This window comes from Chiloscyllium punctatum, chromosome 10 (genome assembly GCF_047496795.1).
Source record: "Chiloscyllium punctatum isolate Juve2018m chromosome 10, sChiPun1.3, whole genome shotgun sequence".
NCBI lineage: Eukaryota > Metazoa > Chordata > Chondrichthyes > Orectolobiformes > Hemiscylliidae > Chiloscyllium > Chiloscyllium punctatum.
In genome coordinates this window covers 85,749,371-85,769,032 of record NC_092748.1, presented here as the reverse complement: position 1 = coordinate 85,769,032, position 19,662 = coordinate 85,749,371, and the positions used below count along the sequence as shown (strand labels likewise).

The following is a 19,662-nucleotide window of genomic DNA, read 5'->3' as shown; positions in this document are numbered from 1 at the left end:
AGTTTTAGAAAACCTCCCAACATTTATACTCTTTCTTGTGAAATAAAGGCCACCATTCCATTCAGATCACCATTTACAACATTCGATTACCCACTAAACTTGATCGTTAACTTTTTTGAGATTCATGGACAAGGACTCCCAAATGTCTCTGTTCTGAAATGGTCTTCGGTCTTTCTCCATTTAAATAATATTCAGCTCCTTTATTCTTCATGCCAAAGTGCACAAGTATATTCAATCTGCCAACTTTTGTTTACTTGCTGAACCTGTCTATAATCCCTCTGCAAACCTCACCACTTGCCTTCCCAGCTATTTTTGGCTTCACTACAGTACATTCACTTCCTCATTCAAGGCATTAATATGTACTGTAAATAACTGCAGCCCCAGCTCTGATCCCTGTGATATTCCACTAGTTATAGTTTGATATCCTGCAAATGCTCTCCTCGAACCTCCCATTCCAACTCTCTCGTATCTTTGTAATAGTCTCTCAGTTTAAAATAATTGTTTATTTTACCCTGTTCTCTGGTTGACTTTGGAACAAGCTGTTCTAAGAAATTGTTCTGAAAATACTAAGACCTCATCTTCAAGATTACATCCAAACATCTGATTCGTATAACTGTGCATTTTAAATGACAGATTCAAAAGTTTCACAAAGCCAATCTGTTTGTTTAAAATGGTGATTTATACATTTGTTGTGCCTCTCTTGGGTAACACGCTGGAACTCGAATCCCGCTATTTTCAGAGCTATCACAAAAGTTAAAGTATTTTACAAAAATGTACATAAAATTTCCCTATTCATCTGTCTTTTTAGATACAGGTTGACAGAAAGAATGGACCAGATTTCAATGTTTTACGAGGATTACTATTTACTGAAGTAAATTATTAGTGAACTGCTGACATGCAACTCGACTAATTAAAACTCTAATAGCTTCCCCCACCCCTTCCATCTTACACACATGCAGACAAAACAAAAAGAAATGGCGTAATGGGTGAATTGTAAAATTGGGAAGAAGTTAAATAGTCGTCGTTGTCAGCATTGGCTGAAATGATCCTTCTGTTTGCGGGTTTCTCTTCTCTAGATACTGCTTGTAGGAGGCACAGAGCAATGAGTTCACAACTCAAAGTCTCTGACTTACTGGTCAAAAGCAACAGCTTACAGAAACTCATAAGAAGTTAAACTGACTTTTTTTGGTTCAGACTTTTTCTTTATAGTCAACATGGCTTTGTGTATGGGAAATCATGTCTCACAAACTTGATTGAGTTTTTTGAAGAAGTAACAAAAGAGGATTGATGAGGGCAGGGCAGTAGATATGATCTATATGGACTTCAGTAAGGCATTCGACAAGGTTCTCCATGGGAGACTGATTAGCAAGGTTAGATCTCATGGAATACAGGGGTAACTAGCCATTTGGATACAGAACTGGCTCAAAGGTAGGAGACAGAGGGTGGTGGTGGAGGGTTGTTTTTCAGACTGGAGACCTGTGATCAGTGGAGTGCCACAAGGATCGGTGCTGAGCCCTCTACTTTTTGTCACTTACATAAATGATTTGGATGCGAGCATAAGAGGTAGAGTTAGTAAGTTTGCAAATGACACCAAAATTAGAGGTGTATTGGACAGCAAAGAGGGTTACCTCAGATTACAACAGGATCTGGACCAGATGGGCCAATGGGCTGAGAAAGAGCAGATGGAGTTTAATTCAGATAAACGCGAGTTGCTGCATTTTGGGAAAGCAAATCTTAGCAGGACTTATACACTTAATGGTAAGGTCCTCGAGAGTGTTGCTGAACAAAGAGACCTTGGAGTGCAAGTTCATAGCTCCTTGAAAGTGGAGTCGCAGGTAGATAGGATAGTGAAAAAAGCATTTGGCATGGATAGGGTAAATAGGCAAAGTCTTTTCCCTGGGGTTGGGGTGTCCAGAACTCGAGGGCATAGGTTTAGGGTGAGAGGAGAAGGATATAAAAGAGACCTAAGGGGCAACGTTTTCACACAGAGAGTGGTACATGTACAGAATGAGCTGCCAGAGGAAGTGGTGGAGGCTGGTACAACTGAAACATTTAAGAGGCATTTGAATGGGTATATGAATAGGAAGGGTTTGGAGGGATATGGGGTGGGTGCTGGCAGGTGGGACTAGATTGGGTTGGGATATCTGGTCAGCATGGACGGGTTGGACCAAAGGGTCTGTTTCCATGCTGTACATCTCTATGACTCTATTGCAAAGGTGCAGTACTGGAGGTGCAAAGGTTTCTAGCTGAGAGACAAGCAAAGAGTTGCTGGCAGGCAGAAGACCTTTATCATTAATTGATCACCAGCTCACAGACTAATCAGGTACTTGCTACTTGGTCGAACTCCCTTCATATACACCCACATGGCTCCAGCTCATCTACAGTAATATCTTGTTGAATAAACAACAGTCTGAACAATAAGTACTGGTAGCTTGTTTTTAAAAATGCAGCAATCTCTTCCATAATTCTTGGTTTTTAAAACAGTCCTTTTCCTTTTTGAATCCCTGATCAAAGATACAATTATATTTTTTTTAAAGTTTTGTAACACATTCCACATGTCTTGACAGGATCAGATATGAATCATAATGGAAGAACCATACTGTGTACAGTTCACATCTTGAACTTTCACAAATTGTAATTTGCTGATTATATTTAGTTATTTCAACACCTCCCTCTGTAACATCTTACAATATACTTAAAATATTTATCTCCAAGATTTTTCACAGGTTTCCAAATTTAAGAATTATTCACACTTCTCAGGTTATAGAATGTTGGCATACAAATTGAAAGTTTGTAATGCAATACGAGACTGGTCATTCCCATTCTCACATCACATGCCTCCATTGTGTCATATAAAGTATGCATTTTTCTTTGAAAACAGCACAAGGTTTGGCAATACGAAACTAAACAAAATTAAAATGCAAAAATCTTGATAAGCCTGTACCAAGAAGCTGGATGTTGAGTATTTGAGTGAATGCTATATTTCAATTGATCCATACCAAGGAGTAGCCAGTGTTTTTATGCATTTATTACTTTGTACTGTAGTAATATCAAAAATGGAAAAGAAAATTCCTTGCTTTCGTCAACACCCAACTGTTAGCTGACGCAATGAATTTTTCATACCCCCTCGCCCAAGTGATGTTCAATATCTCTATCCTATGACACCTGCACTGAGCTACAGCTCTCCAGTTTCATAAAGAATAAAAAGAAGAAAAAAAATGGAAAACAATGTTGCTTTAGCACCTAGGAATGTAGGAAGTGTCATTTATATCACCATCAGATACCGCTCTTGCCAAAGCTTGCATGCCTTGCAAATATGTTTATAAGCATGACTATTCTGGCAAGAAACTTATTTGATGTGGAAGATGAGAAATTCTAACTTCAAAAGGTAGCAATGAAGATAGGAGTCGCTCTTAGGCCTTGGCTTCATCAGGATTTCGCCACTTAGATTGAGCAGGATTATGCAATACAGAGTAAGAGGGAGATAATAATAGATTTCAATCAGTATACTTCACAATCATTACAAACCAACTTGTGGAGATGGTTTCTCCAGCAAAGCATCAAAAAACAAAATGGCAAAGAAGAGAACAAAAGTAAATTGCTCCATGTTCACACAAGCATAATCCCCAACTTCTCAAAGTAGTTCCAGTAATCACAAAACCGCTAATATTGTAATTCCATCATTAATAATTTCCCATAAATTACTTTTAATGTCTTCAGTACTCAACATCTTCTGAAATGAAATGAGTTTGTCTTTTTCCAACCGTTTCATTACTGTCGACACAACTGAACGAACAGCTTTATATTACTGCTGATCTACATTGTAACTTCCTCTGCAGGGTCAGAACAACTTTCTGGTTTGTCAATATTAATTCCGGAGAGATCAAATCAAACATTTGGTTATCAGTTACTTAGTTTAAAATATGAAGTTATTCAGTTTACTTTATTTTCTTTTAGTTGTCTCAGCAACTAATACTTCTGTGATTTCCTTACCTTCCTCTGTTCCTCTTGAACAGGCTTGAACTGAGGCCTACTGATAACTCCTGTACAAACAGCCCTGCTGTGGTCCTAGTTTCCTCCCCACATCTTATTACAAGTAAAAACATAATCAGCAGGAAATGAGAGGTATTGGAGGACAACAGAAAGTTTTTTTTCATAATAATACCATAAGTACATCAAGTACCATACAGCTAGGTTTAAATGAATCTATATATTTTTTAAAAAGTGATCATGGCTGAATTCCTGAAGCTCCATGAATACAACAGGATCAACATTCCTCACTGCTATCAAACGTTTTCAAATTACAACAAGATACCATACAATTTCCAATTATATTGGGTACATAATTAGGTGCAAATTACAAGGCCACAATATAATCAAATGATTCAGAAACAGTACACCTAACTCCTGTGTCCCTGTACTTGAGTACACTTGAGACAATAAAATCCAATTCTAATAGTTTGAGAAGTGTAGAAAAACATTTGTATACAAGCAGGCATTACAACACAAAATAAAGGCTGGTTAACCAAAACCTGGCAGAAATCATTATAGATTCATAAATTAGTACAGTGCAGAAAGGCCCTTTGGGCCATTGAGTCTGCACCAGTCACAACCACGAAAGGCGTGCTAATCGTAATTTCCTGCGCTTCTCCCAATTCCTTGAATGTTGTGATATTTTAAGTGCTCATCCAAATATTTTTCAAATGTTGTAAGGTTTCCAGCCTCCAGTACCTTCCCAGGCAATGTCTTCCAGATTCCTACCATCTGCTGAGTAAAAACATATTTACACAAATTCCCTTTGAGATGCCTGCCCCTTACACTAAAACTATGCCCTCTCGTGACTGACCCTTAACCAAGGGTAGCAGCTGCGCTCTATTCACTCTATCCACAACCCACATAATCTTATATACCTTAATCCTGTCCCCTCTCAGTCTTCTCTACTCTAGAGAAAATAAGCCAAGCCTATCTAGACTTTCCTTATAGCTCAATTTCTCCAATCTCGGTAATATCCTGCTGAACCTTCTCTGTATCCCCTCTAGTGTTATCACACTAGATAGGCTGTAGTGAGGTGACCAGACCTGAACACAATACTCCAACTGACCAACACTCATTCATTCATTCATTCATTTCCCAAATGAAAAGTCAAAATTAACATAAATGTGTGTCAAATTGAAACAATGATTGAAGAAATAGTCAAGTAAATCAACAGAATGTCATAATCAGGTTACAAATATTATTTTCTAACGAGTTTTGCAGGTTCTTAATGCAAATCTCATATCATTAAAGTTTTCTTTCACTTTATTTACTTTAATTATTTAAACCAGATTTCAATAAAAATATTCTGAATAGACTGTCACTCTCTACCTTAACAAGCTTTGCACATAAATAATTCAATTCAAAACACTGGTGATTTACTGGCAATGGTTAACAGAATAAAAAAAATGCGGGTGATTTAATGATGGGGAAAAAGCAATGTTCAGTTGTGTGCAAGAGCACTTTTGGGTATGAACTGTCACCCTCGGCCACTATTCACAGGAAAATACAAATCTCCAGACCAAGGATTTCCTGATTCATTTTCAGGATGTGAACATTGCTATCAGGGCTAACATTTATTACCGATCCTTTGTTGCCCACATGTAAGATAAATTGATCGGCTTACTTGCCCATTTATGATGAACAATAGCAGTTCAATCAATTTTTTTCTAAACGGTCAATGCCATTGGCATGGCACAGGGTTCACAATAACAGACTAGGTGAAATAGAAGTCTCCTTCACTAAATGCAAAAAGGATGGTGCACTAGATTTTGATTTTGAAGAACTGCCAAACCTTTCCACAGTCATCATCAAATAGCAGGCCACACTGAGAAGTTTTAACCATAAAACATAATTGCTGGTCTATTTCTATAAATATTATTGCATCAGGTAGATTAATACAATTTTACAGCAAGATTTATGCAGCATGATTAGAAATTACTCAACAACAGCTTTTTTAAAAAATAAGTTTTTAAAAAAGCTGTCGCTTGGCAATGTGCAGCACATAAATATGCCAAATAAGAAACTGAAAACAGAACGTAAACAACTCATCAGCTGGTTCAACACCAACACCCCTGCAACAGCTTCACCTGGCAGCAAAGAACTTCCTTTTGAGATTCGAAAGATCCAATCAGGCATCAGGACTTTTGTTTTCACTACTCAATTGGATATGCAAATTCAAAAACTATTCCCACAAGCTGACTCCTGGGTTACACTGGTACAGTGACATCGAGTGACCAAACTCTGCAATCAGCATTGATCTCCATCAGAAAATGTGTCGACGAAAAACATAATGTAATAACATAAGGGAAGCCTGGCTAAGGCTTTCTTTACAGCCTTTATTTTACACGCTACATCACCTTAATCACTTGGAACATTGCACAGTTAAAAATAATTTTCAACTAATGAAACTTATTCAAAAGAATCCAGGAGCTAAAGTGGGAGACGTGATGTGGAGGGAGGTGGGGAATCGTACACCGGACCAAACATTCAATTTTTGGACAACGGCCGGGCCGAACAGGGTGAGGAATGGGTTAGCGGAACAAATATCTAGTCTCTAAATCTCTTTGTTCGTCGCTGGCCAGTCACCTCAGGAAGCCCCGAGATGAAGGGCTTCAGCTCCGAAGTGACCCAGGGATGAGGACGCGGCCAGAATTGCTGGTTCAAACTGCCACGAATTGATCAGCCTGTCCTGAGTCTCAAAGCATCACCGGCAGGATTTTACACACAACATTTTTCTACATTTGTGTGTGTGTGTGTGTCTGAGAGAGAGATTTTTTTTGGGGGGGGGAGGAAGAAAGAGATTAAATTAGTCAATTTAAGTGTTAAAATATTCCAGAAAAGCTTCCCAACCCAAAAGAAAAAGGGAGCAGTTCAATCCAATCCAGAAATTAAAAAAAACATTTAATTATTTTTTCAGTTGCGAATGAAGAAAGGTGGTGGTGCTGGGGGGGGGGAGAAGGCAAGTATTAAATTAGAAAGGCAGAATTGAAGCAGCAGCAGCAGAGGTCCTGGATATTTTTTTTCCCATCGTTACCTGATGCCTGCGCCGCTTTGTGAAATCTACACCCCCCCTCAAAAAAAATAACACATTTATTCGGAGATCGGGATTTGCGGCCACCTTCCCTCCCCCCCCCCCCCCCCCAATAAAAAAATAAATCAAACACCACAGCACGAAAAACAAACACACACCCCTTACCCGCCAATCCACGCGGACAAGAATAAAAACCCCTGACACGCTACCTTTTGTTTTTAACCCCCCCGGGCCGGAGCCACACAGGCATCCGATAAATAACGTCCACGGCCGCCACACAACTTCAGCGCTTTCAACTGTTTGCGGCTCTCAGCCGCCGCCGCTCGGCTCTTCCCCTCCACCACCCCCCCCCTCCTTCACACGAAACAATTCGTCGTCGCTCGGCTACCTTCGGCCCACCCCCATGCCTCGTCATCGCTCGGATACCTTCGTCACCGCTCGGCTCCCGAATCCCCCGCCCCTTCGTCGCTCGGATACTTTCGCCACCGCTCTGCTTTTCGATCCCCTGTGTCGTCATCGCTCGGATACCTTCGACTGGCCCGACCCCATCTTCCGTCTTTGCTCGGTTCCTTTCCGCTACCGCTCGGCAACCTTCGCCTCTTTCCGGAACATTCCCCTCACGGTCATGCCGCCTCGTTAAACGGGTCGAGTCAGCCTGTCGATCAAACAGCGGCCATCCGGCCGACCCTCCCTGGAAGTGCCTTTGTAAACACTGCAGGAAGTCGGTACTTGTGTTACAGTGTTTGCTACCTTGGAGCAACAAAAGCCGTAGGTTCAAATTGCATCTGCTTCTGCAGTGTGTGCCACAACACACAGGTTGGTTAAGAAATAACTTTAGTGTTGACTGTACCTCTGAGCCAGAGATGTGTCATAATGCCTCTGACCAGGTTGATTAAAATCAACAAAACTGGAGGATATACATGATTATAGTCATCCTCCAGGCGTTATTATTATTTTGTCTCCTTCCTGTGACAACTTGGCCTATACAAATCACCTCTACCACACGCCCTCTGTATTTCTCCCCAGCCCCCCAATTACAGTGAGCAGCAATGTTGCAACATGTAACATATCAAAGACTTTCAAAAACACCTTAGCATTAGGGCTCCTTATGTGCACTGATTGTAACAAGGTCAGCCTGGTGGACGATAGAGTGAGTTCCCTGACTTGGGCTGTGAATGTGGTCTAATAAGGGAGCCCTGGCTAACAGACAAAAAAGAGAGGAGTGTCAGACATTCTGACACTCTGAGAGCTGGCTCTGAGAGAGCTGGACCAGTGTCAAGGACTTGCCATGTGTAAATAAAGCGTGATTTGGTGACAGGATACCAGCCTCTGTGGAATTATTTTATTGTGTAACGTAAAGTTTCTGAAGGGATTAACATCCATGTTACTTTGGCTGATGTCACCATCCATTCAACTGATGTCACAGAGTATGTGTGAAAATACTCTACCTTTTGGACGTGTGTATAAACCAGTATCAGCTCTTTTGGATCCTAGTAAATATGCCTCACCAAATAATGGATATTATGCAATAAACCTTTTGTTTTCCAAGAATAGTACATAATGCAACTAATCATATGATAGGTTGAAGATAAAGCAAAAACAAATGAGGATTGGTGGTGGCAAAATATTTTAAACAAGCCTTATCTGGAACCACATATTCGGAGAGGTAGAAAATACCACAAGGTACCAGCAATAACATCTGCAAAAAAAGCAAAGGACTTGAGGAAGAATTAGATTTATGCTTAGATATAGATTCTAAATTCGTGGTTGCTTCTCAGATGATCCCAATAATCAATTCAGCAATTGGTTGAGCAAAGGAAAATTCTTAAGTTAACAGTATCTAATGCTATAATGAAGTTTAGAGTTTGTAGACAAGTCTGAGTCAATAGTACACAAGGCAAGGTTTCAATACCTACACAGTTTATGTTAACGCCTGTTGGAGGTGCATGTGCATGGACTTCGGTGAGCATAGCGTCAGTCTTGACCATGGTGTTCCCATGATGGGATAGATATACAAAACTCACAGTCAGTTTAAAAAATGAACAATGACCACTCAAACTCAGTATCAGAGTCTTGTGCATTGGACTTCAGCTTTCAACTCATTCAGGAGACGAGAAAACACAAAGCGTTTTACTATATGTCAGCTATGACACATAATGACACAGTTTGGTAACACTCTCACCTCTGGATTCAAGTCCTACACCAGGTCATGAGCTAAAAATCAAAGCTGATACTTTAGTGCTGCACTCCCATCTCCCTAGTGAGGTAGATATAAAATATCCCATTGAACTATTTTGAAGAACATCTAGCAAATCATCACTGACATCCTGTCTGCTATTTATCTCCCAATCATGGTTACAGTAAACAGGTATTCTGATCCTTCTTACACTGAAATTTTGAGAGTTTGGTAACTGTAATTGGCAGCCATGTATCCTAAATGTCACAGTGACAGCATTTCAAAAGTACTTAATTGACTGTAAGGTAATTTGAGATGTCTAAGGGCACAGCAAAGAGCTAAATAAATGCAAATCTTTCTCTTTTGAATACAGCTGTTGATCACCACCTTCCAAATCTATGTAAGTGCACATGGAGAAAATACTGACAGATTTGAGCTCATTTATGAAGATCCTTCACCTCAACTGACTGAAAAACAAAGGAAGGATGGTCACTGGTTAACTGGGAACTGAGAGTCATGGAAATGTCCCAGGAAGCAATGATTGCTTTCAAGATAGGAAAACCCAATAATGCTTTTGAATGAATACTTTTGAATTAGAACTGTAATTTACTATTAGCTTCTCCAATACACCTTTTTCAAAATCCAGGATAAAAAATACTAATGGAAAACCAAGGATAAGCTTAATTAGTCTTCCCAGTGAGCAGAACCTCTACAGTGTGGAAACAGGCCTTTTGGCCCAACAAGTCCACAACAACTCTCCAAAGAGCATCCCACCCAGAGTCACCTCCTATCCTGTCTTGTTTTTTCCATGGCTAATCCCTGGACACTATGGGCAATTTAGCATGGCTAACCCACCTAACATGCATAGCTTTGGACTGTGGGAGAAAACTGGAACATGGGCAGAATGTGCAAACTCCACACAGACAATAGCCCAAGGCTCGAATTGAACCTGGATCACAAGTGCTGTGAGGCAGCAATGTTAACCACTGAGGCAAATACTGCCCTTTGGATAATTGGACATTTCTCATTGGGAAATACTTTCATGTATTTGACACTGCCACTTAGCATTCCATGAATGATTATCCTCCTTAAATTCTTGGATTTTTTTTCTTTGTTAAATCAAGATCCTTTCTTCCATTGCTTATAGCAATTGAATTTTATGCTTTATGGACAATATCTTAATCATGCAAAAATGATACATAGAAATTGCATTTTATGTTTTTGTTCAAAGATAAAAATACACGTGGTAAGGCAGGTGAATATTGATTGCTAAAACAACATCTAAGAGATGATATGCACAGTAATATTTCAGAAAAGCAAAATTTTTATTCTGTCTCCATGACAATGTTGGTGAAGGTAATGCTGAGAATAAATCTAATCCATACTGTCCACAAGGTTCCAGATTTGATTCTCAATCTGCAGTGAGTTAGCTGCAAGAGCAGCAGTTAAGGGCACTTTTTGGGCTAATTTTTGTGCTTTCTTTTACATTTGACCTCAACACACCGGATTTACAGAGGTGAAGGCAACAAATTTCAGATGTTATTAAACAGCTCCTGCTGGGATAGAAAAAGGTTCAGAGTCAAATGTGGTAATTTCCATTACTGTCAAACCCTATACATGCAGAAAGTGTGTGACTGGTAGGGTGAGATACTGGGGGGATGCTGACAATTATGGAACCATTCTGGATCTGTACAAGATTCTTTTTAGACCAGTACATTGAGGAACCAACAGGAAAATAAACTATTTTAGATTTGGTTTTATACAATGAGAAGGGGTTAATTAATAATCATATTGTCTGAGGTCCTTTAGGAAAAAGTGGCCATCACATGATAAAATTCATCGTGTTAGAAAATTGAGTACGCCAATCCAAGATCACTTCCTAAATGCAACCAAATGAACCACTGAAGATATGGAAGGTGAGTAAGCTGCAATAGATTATATAACTTCATTCAAAAATATAATAGTAGGTGGAGAATAGTTAGAGAGTCATAGAGATGTACAGCATGAAAACAAACCCTTTGGTCCAACCTGTCATGCCGACCAGATATCCCAACCCAATCTAGTCCCACCTGCCAGCACCCAGCCCATATCCCTCCAAACCCTTCCTATTCATATATCCATCCAAATGCCTCTTAAACGTTGCAATTGTAGTTATACATTCCTTTTACACAAAAGAACAGGGCATGAGGAATCATATAAAGTTCACAGAAACAGTAGCAAATCTAAGAACTGGGAGAAATTTTTAATTCAAAGGAGAACCAAGAAGTTGATTAACAGCTAAAAACAAAGCATAAAAGTAGTACAAGGAACTTAAGAATCGGTGCTAAGAGTTTATAAGAAAGGTAAAAACAAAAAATATTGGTGAATGAAAATGTTACTTTCTGAATTTGGGAGAACTAGAGTCATAGATTTATACAGTATGGAAACAGATTGTTTGGTCCAACACGTTCATGCCAACCTGATATCCTAAACTAATCTAGTTCCATTTGCCAGCATATAACCTGTATCCCTCCGAACGTTTCCTATTCATATACCAAAAGAATGCCTTTTAAATGTCTTTTAAATGTTGTAATTGTACCAGCATTCACCACTTTTTGTGGCAGCTCATTCCATATATACACACCACCCTCTGCATGAAAAAATTACCCCTTAGGTCCTCTTTGAATTTTTCCCCTCTGATCCTCAATCTGTGCCCTCTATCTCTGGACTCCCCCACCCCAGAAAAAAATACCTTGTCTATTTACCCTATGCATGCTCCTCATGATTTTATAAACCTCTGTAAGGTCACCTCTCAGCCTCCGACACTGCAGGGAAAAAAGCCCCAGTCCATTCAGCCTTTCCCTAAAGCTCAAACCCTCCAACCCTGGCAACATCCTTATAAATCTTTTCTGAACCCTTTCAAGTTTCACAACATCCTTCCAAAAGGAGGCAGACAATAATTGCACACAATGTCCCAAAAGTAATCCAACCAATGTTCTATACAGCTGCAACATGACCTCCCAACTCCTATACTTGATGATCTGACCAATAAAGGAAAACATACCAAATGCCTTCTCCACTATGCTATCTACCTGTGACTCCACTTTCAACGAACTATGAACCTGCATTCCAAGGTCTCTTTGTTCAGCTACACTCCCCAAGACCTTCCCATTAAGTCTCTAAGTCTTGCCCTGATTTGCCTTTCCAAATTGCAGCACCTCGCATTTATCTAAATTAAACTCCATCTGCCACTCCTTGGCTCATTGGCCCGTCTACTCAAGTTGAGATAACTTTTTTCGTCATTGACTACACCTCCAATTTTGGTGTCATCTGCAACTTACTAATTATACCTCCTATGTTCACATCCAAGTCATTTATATAAATGAGAAAAAGCAGCAGACCCAGCAAATCCTTGTGGCACATCATTAGTCTCAAGTCTGAAAAGTAACCCTCCACCACCACCCTCTGTCTTCTACCTTCGAGTCAGTTCTGTATCCAAATGGCTAGTTCTCCCTGTATTCTATGTGATCTAACCTTGCTAATCAATCTGATTGTAAAGAACACAAAAATACTAGAGTACAGTAATTAAATAACAAATAATCAGATTTGTCTTCACAGATGAAGACACAAATAATTTTCCAGAAATGATCAGGAAACGAGGTTCTATGAGGAAGAAGGAATTGACAGAAATTAGTATTAGTACAAATATTGTTCTGGAGAAATTAATGGAACTGAAAACTGATAAATCACCAAGACCTGATAATCTACACTTGAATGAGGTGGCCATGGAAATAGTGGAGACACTAGCAATTATCCTCCAAAATTTTATAATTTGTGGAACAGATTGGAGGAAGGCAAATGTAACCTTCCTAATTACAAAATAAGGGAGGGAGAAAACTGGGAATTGCAGACCAGTTAGCTTAATATCATTAGTTGGGAAATTCCTGGAGTCTATGAGAAAAGATGTGATAACAAGACACTTAGAAATTACTGATGGGATTATGCAATATCAGCACAAATATTTGAAAGGGAATTCATGCTTGACAACCTACTGGAGTTTTTTTTAGGGCGTGATTAATACAATTGATGAAGGAGAACCAGTAGATGTGATGTATTTGGATTTTCAGAAAACCTCTTGACAAAATCCCACGTAAGAGATAATTGTGCAAACCCAACATGGATTGAGAATTAGTTAGCAGACAGAAAACAGAGAGTTGAAATAAATGAGTCATTTGCAGAGTGGAAGCTGGTGACAAATGGGTAGGGATAATTGGTTGGACGCCAGCTATTCTCAACACGCATCAACAGTTTTCATGAGGAAATAAATTGTAATATTTTCAAATTGATGACAACACAAAACTAGATGGGATTGTGAGTGTTAAGAATGAAAAGAGGCTTCAGGATGATTTAGAGGGTGAAGGTGAGGACTGCAGATGCTGGAGATTAGAGTTGAGAGTGCGGTGCTGATCCGAAGAGCAAGAGAGTCAACATTTTGGGCAAAAGCCCTTCAGCAAGAATCTGATGAAGGGCTTTTGCCCAAAATGTCGACTCTCCTGCTCCTCAGATGCTGCCTGACCTGCAATGATTTCGAGGGGTTGAGTGAGCAAATACATGGCAGTTGCATTTAATGTTGATAAGTGTGAAGTTGTTCACTTCAGTAGGATAAACATATTAGCAGAGTGCTAATTAAATGGTGATAGATTAGGCAATATATCGTACAAACACTTGGTGTTTTTGTATGCTAACCACTTAAAGGAAGCATGCAGGTCAAGCAATCAATTAAGAAGGCAAATGATATGTTGGCGTTCATTGCAAAGTGCTTGAATACATGAGAAAGGAAGTCTTGCACAGTTGTATTGGGCTTTGGTAAGTCCAAACCCGGTATACAGTTGAAATGAAATCTCATTTAAATATCTCAAATTTTGACAAATCTGGACAGACTGGTTGCGGGGATGATGTTTCCATTGATTGGGAGCTCTAGAGATTACAGGTAGGCCATTTCAAACAGAAATTAAGAGAAATTTCATCATTCAGAGGCTGGTGAACCTGTGGAATTTTATACCTCAGGACACTGTGGAGGTAAGATTACTGAGTATATTTAAGAAAGAAATAGATTTCAAGATGTTAAAAGTACCAACGGAATGTACAGAATGTTGAGATGGAGAATCAGCCAAGACCATGTGGAATGATGAAGTGGGCTCAATGGGTTGAATGCCCTGCTCCTGCTCCTATTTTCTGTGAAATTCCCAAATAAGAATTATTGAGATCAGGAGGAAAGGAGGGTGATGAAAATTGCTAAATAAAATAATCATAATATTTTTGTCATAGTTACAAAAAGCAATATATTTTTTATCCTGTTCATTTAATTAGTTACCATGCAGTTTCTCTTTTGTCCTTATTATTTATTTAACTTACCAAGTGTACCACAATACTTATATTTATATTCCATCATGTAAATAATTAAATACAAGCAAATAGTTGAGGATCACACTGCACAAAACCTAACACATTGCAAAGTACAGCAAAAAATATCCTTCAAGCGATTTAAGACTGAGCAAAGAACTGTGTGACCATAAAGATCTAAGTAAATGCTATCACACAATCATATTTCAAACACTTACTGCAGCAGAAATGATTGTCAACATGATGAATACTGTCAGATCCATGTAGTGTCTCTCATTCGGAGTGACAATTCTGTTGTGATTTAACATATAACCTATAATTATGAATGAATATGTTTAAATGACATGTAACATGTATTACATGCCTGTCATAAATTTTACTCCAAACAGTTCCCTAATATTGACAGGGCTAAACTGTAAAAGGTTACAAGAGGATGTGTCTGTTCCCCACCCATCCTGATGTTTATCGGATATAAACAAATGATTAATTGAACTGAAACATTAACTTTGTTGCTCTTCGCAATGCTGACTGACCTGAATTTTTCTAGGGTTTTGTTTTTATTGCAGATTTCCAGCCTCTTCTGTATTTTGCTTTCATATTGTTGAGGGAATTGGCCTCTTATTGTTCCCACTCACCTCTAAATTGCAAATATTTGTTCAAGTGAACATTAGTTTCAATACAGAAATTCCTTCATCATACATCTCGTATTGAAAATGGATGCACTTCTATGGACCCCGCCAACCACTGAGCATCAAAAGCCTATGGTTTGTAATCATAGTGGCCAGCAGGTAGAATAATGGTACTGTGAAATCAAATTGCCAAGTTGCTACAAAACGTAAATTTGGTTGCAGATCAATAAATTTCTTAGACCCCTTTGAAATGCATTCTAAGGGTTTTAGCAGAGATTTAATTCTGTGCAAAAATTCTAACAAAAGAATACATTCTATTCTAAGTGTGGTTGTTTTCTCTGCCACATTCCACTTGTTAAATATTTCAGTTCAAAATGTTAATAACCGTTCAACATCCATCACACTCAGTTCAGTGTCCTCTTGTTGTTTCCAATGTACATTAATGATCACTAATGAATGTTGGAGGTATGATCAGTGAGCTCACAGATAGCATGAATATTGTTGGTGTGGTATATAACGAGGAGAAAAGTCTTAGATTACAGGATTTTTTTAGAGAGGCTGGTCAGATGGGCTGAACGGTGATATGGAATGAGGAAGTGGTGGAGGCTGATACAATTACAACATTTAAAAGGCCTCTGGATGGATATATGAATGGGGAGGGTTTAGAGGGATATGGGCTGGCAAGTGGAACTAGATTAGTTTAGGATGTCTGGTCAGCATGGACGAGTTGGACCGAAGAGTCTGTTTTCGTGTTGTACATCTCTCTGACTCCATGACTCTATGGAATTTAGTCCTAGAAAGTGTGAGGGCTAATAAGCCCAACCCCTCACACACCAGCCATTGTCATCACATGGACTGCTACCAAAAACAACCCATTGTCAGCTGCTAATGGCCCCCATTAACAGGTATTAATTCTCCCAAACTGACCATTAACCATTCCTTTGTCTGCCCAACTGCTATTCTCTCTTTCTGGTCTCCATCTCCACCTATCACTCCTCCCCCCTCACCCCCACCCATCTTCTGCATATGTACAAAACTTGTCCTAGTTACAATCAGTTCTGAAGAAGCGTCACTCAACCGGAAATGTTAACTCTGCTTTCTGTCCATAGATGCAACCAGAACTGCTGAGTTTCTCCAGCAATTTCTGATTTAGTATAGGAAGGATGTGATTACACTGGAGTGAGTGCAGAGGACATCACCAGAATGCTGCCTGGGCTGGAGTATTTCAGCATGGGAAAGATGCTAGATAGGCTAGAATTATTATGGGTGGCACAGTGGTTAGCACTACTGCCTCTCAGCGCCAGAGACCCAGGTTCAATTCCTGCCTCAGGTGACTCCCTGTGTGGAGTTTGCACATTCTCCCTGTGTCTGTGTGGGTTTCCTCTGGGTGCTCCGGTTTCCTCCCACAATCCAAAAATGTGCAGGTTAGGTGAATTGGCCATGCTAAACTCACTGTAATGTTAGGTGAAGGAGTAAATGTGGGGGAGTGGGTTGCGGGTTGGTGTGGACTTGTTGGGCCGAAGGGCCTGTTTCCACACTGTAAGTAATCTAATCTATTTTTATAAGAACGAGAAGGCTGAGAGGAAACCAGTTTGAGGTTTACAAACTTGTAACAGTCATTTTCCGAGTAGATTGGAAGAAATGTTTCTCTTTAATAGAGGGATCAATAACAATGGATATAAGGTAAAAGATAGAAGGGCTTTAGGAGAATTTAAAGAAGATTTTGTTTCACCTAGAGCATGAACTCTGTCTGAAAGGGTACTAGAGGCAGGAACTATCGCTGCATTTAACAAGTATTTAAATGATCATTTGAAGTATCATAGCATATAAGACGATGATCCAAGCATTGGAAAATTAGATTACTGTTTTTCAGTGCGTGATGACTAGTATGGACACAAGGGTCCAAAAGACCTCATTTTGTGTTGTAAAATTCTATGACTCTTTTGATATATCTGTAAGGCATTCCTCATGGATACTTTTACAATTATGTCAATACTGCTGTACTATTGTTGGCTAATGCCAATTAGATAATAGGTCTCTGACTTACTGACAAAAATATAATAAAAACAATGTTTTGGAACCATGGAACATGATAGCAATAAGCAGGAATTGAGAGAGCAGTAGGAAATAATTTATACAATCTGCAGACCATGGGATAACATCATGCTACTGAGCTTGTGATTGAAACATTTCATGCTGCTAAAATGCAGCTTTAGCTTTATAATGTTTAAAAATACAAAAAAATCTTTGATGTCCAGGCTGGTAAACTAAATGTATCAAGCAATGAGGTCCACTACCTCCTGTGAGAAAAGCTAGTGGCTCGAGGGCACAATGAAATGCGGGGAAGTGAAAATAATTCTGCTCTGTCAATCTATCCAAGCCTACCAAGAGGAACTGAACCTTCCCATCATTAATCCTTTACTGCAGGCAACAAATGAGATATCTGCAAAACAGAAGGTGCAATCAAGTCATTATGCGTTAGCATTGTTTGAAGTACTTTACATGGAGGTGGCGGAAATGACGGAGGATGAAATGATGTATCCGCCACCTCCAAACAGACCCCACCACCAGGGATATAGCCCCCTCCCCACCCCTATCAGCGTTCCGGAGAGACCACTCCCTCTGCGACTCCCTCATCAGGTCCACACCCCCCACCAACCCAACCTCCACTCCCAGCACCTTCCTTGCAACCGCAAGAAGTGCAAAACTTGCAGCCACACCTCCCCCCTCACCTCCCTCCAAGGCCCCAATAGATCCTTCCATATCCGTCGCAAATTCACCTGCACCTCCACACACATCATTTACTGCATCCGCTGCACCCGATGTGGTCTCCTCTACATTGGGGAGACAGGCTGCCTACTTGCAGAACATTTCAGGGAACACCTCTGGGACACCGCACCAACCAACCCAACCATCCCGTGGCTGAACACTTTAACTCCCCCTTCCACTCCGCCAAGGACATGCAGGTCCTTGGCCTCCTCCCCATCGCCAGACCCTGACCACACGACGCCTGGAGGAAGAGCACCTCATCTTCCGCCTAGGAACCCTCCAACCACACGGGATGAATGTAGACTTCTCCAGCTTCCTCATTTCCCCTCCCCTCACCTTATCTCAGTCCCAACCCCTGGATTCAGCACTGCCCTCTTGACCTGCAATCTTCTTCCCGACCTCTCCGCCCCGACCCCCTCTCCGGCCTATCACCCTCACCCTCACCTCCCTCCACCTGTTGTATTCCCAGCGCCCCTCCCCCCTACCTTTTATCTCAGCCCGCCTGGCACACCAGCCTCATTCCTGAAGAAGGGCTTATGCCCAAAACGTTGATTCTCCTGCTCCTCGGATGCTGCCTGGCCTGCTGTGTTTTTCCAGCATCACATTTTTTAACTCTGGTCTGCAGCATCTGCAGTCCTCACTTTCTCCTGGCACTTGAAATTTGCCAACACTGCTGTGGCTCTGGTGTCACATGTAGACTAGGCCAAGTTAGGTAAAGATGGCAGATTTCCATTCCATAAAAACATGAATGAACCAGATGAATTCTTACAAGAATCAGTGATAGATTCATGATCACCAATACTGAGATCAGCTTTCAATTACAAATGTTATTAATTGAATTTAAATTTAACCAGCTGCTATGGTGGATTTTGAATCTGTATCCCAAGAACATTAGGCTGGACTTCTGCATTACAAGCTAGTGACATTGCCATTATACTATTGTCTCCCCAGAATCATCTGTCACTTATGGCTACAAACTTATGGGAGACCCAAGAATGTGCACATTGATTGTGATACATGAATAAACCTCATGTATTAACTTGATCTGTAAACTTCATAAGCTGCAAAGTGAAGCATTTTGGGAGGTCAAATAAGGGAAGAATATGAATGGTAGGTTCTAGGCAGTATTGAAGAACAAAAGGACCTTGGTGTACAAGTCCATTTATCCTTGATGGTGTTAGAAATGGATAGACAGGGTGATGAAGAAGGTAAAAACAATGACTGCAGATGCTGGAAAGCAAATACTGGATTAGTGGTGCTGGAAGAGCACAGCAGTTCAGGCAGCATCCAACGAGCAGCAAAATCGACGTTTCGGGCAAAAGCCCTTCATTATTCCTGATGAAGGGCTTTTGCCCGAATCGTCGATTTTGCTGCTCATTGGATGCTGCCTGAACTGCTGTGCTCTTCCAGCACCACTAATCCAGGGTGATGAAGAAGCAATGCAGGATGTTTGCCTTCATTAGGCAGGTCGTCAAAATAGGAATTGTCTTGTGACACTTTATAAAACATTGATTAGGCCACAGATGGAATACTGCGTGCAGTTCGGGTCGCCATATTGTCAGAAAGGTGTGATTGCACTGAATAAGATGTAAAGCAGATTCATGACAATGTTGTCTGGGACGAAAAGTCTCAGTTATGAG

The 19,662-nt window shown here is 40.2% G+C and overlaps 1 protein-coding gene across 5 annotated transcripts in view; it reads right to left on the bottom strand.

Annotated features, from left to right (window-relative positions):
• spopla (speckle type BTB/POZ protein like a) overlaps nt 1–7,402 on the bottom strand; it is a 209,615-nt gene extending 202,213 nt beyond the window's left edge. For 3 of the 5 annotated variants that reach the window (XM_072579715.1, XM_072579714.1, XM_072579717.1), the window contains exon 1: nt 7,276–7,396. The gene's annotated coding sequence lies outside the window, so the exon portion shown is untranslated. Of the gene's footprint in view, nt 1–7,275 lie in introns of all 5 variants that reach the window. The other 2 variants (XM_072579713.1, XM_072579716.1) reach the window with 1 other exon arrangement.
• Nucleotides 7,403–19,662: the final 12,260 nt, after the last annotated feature.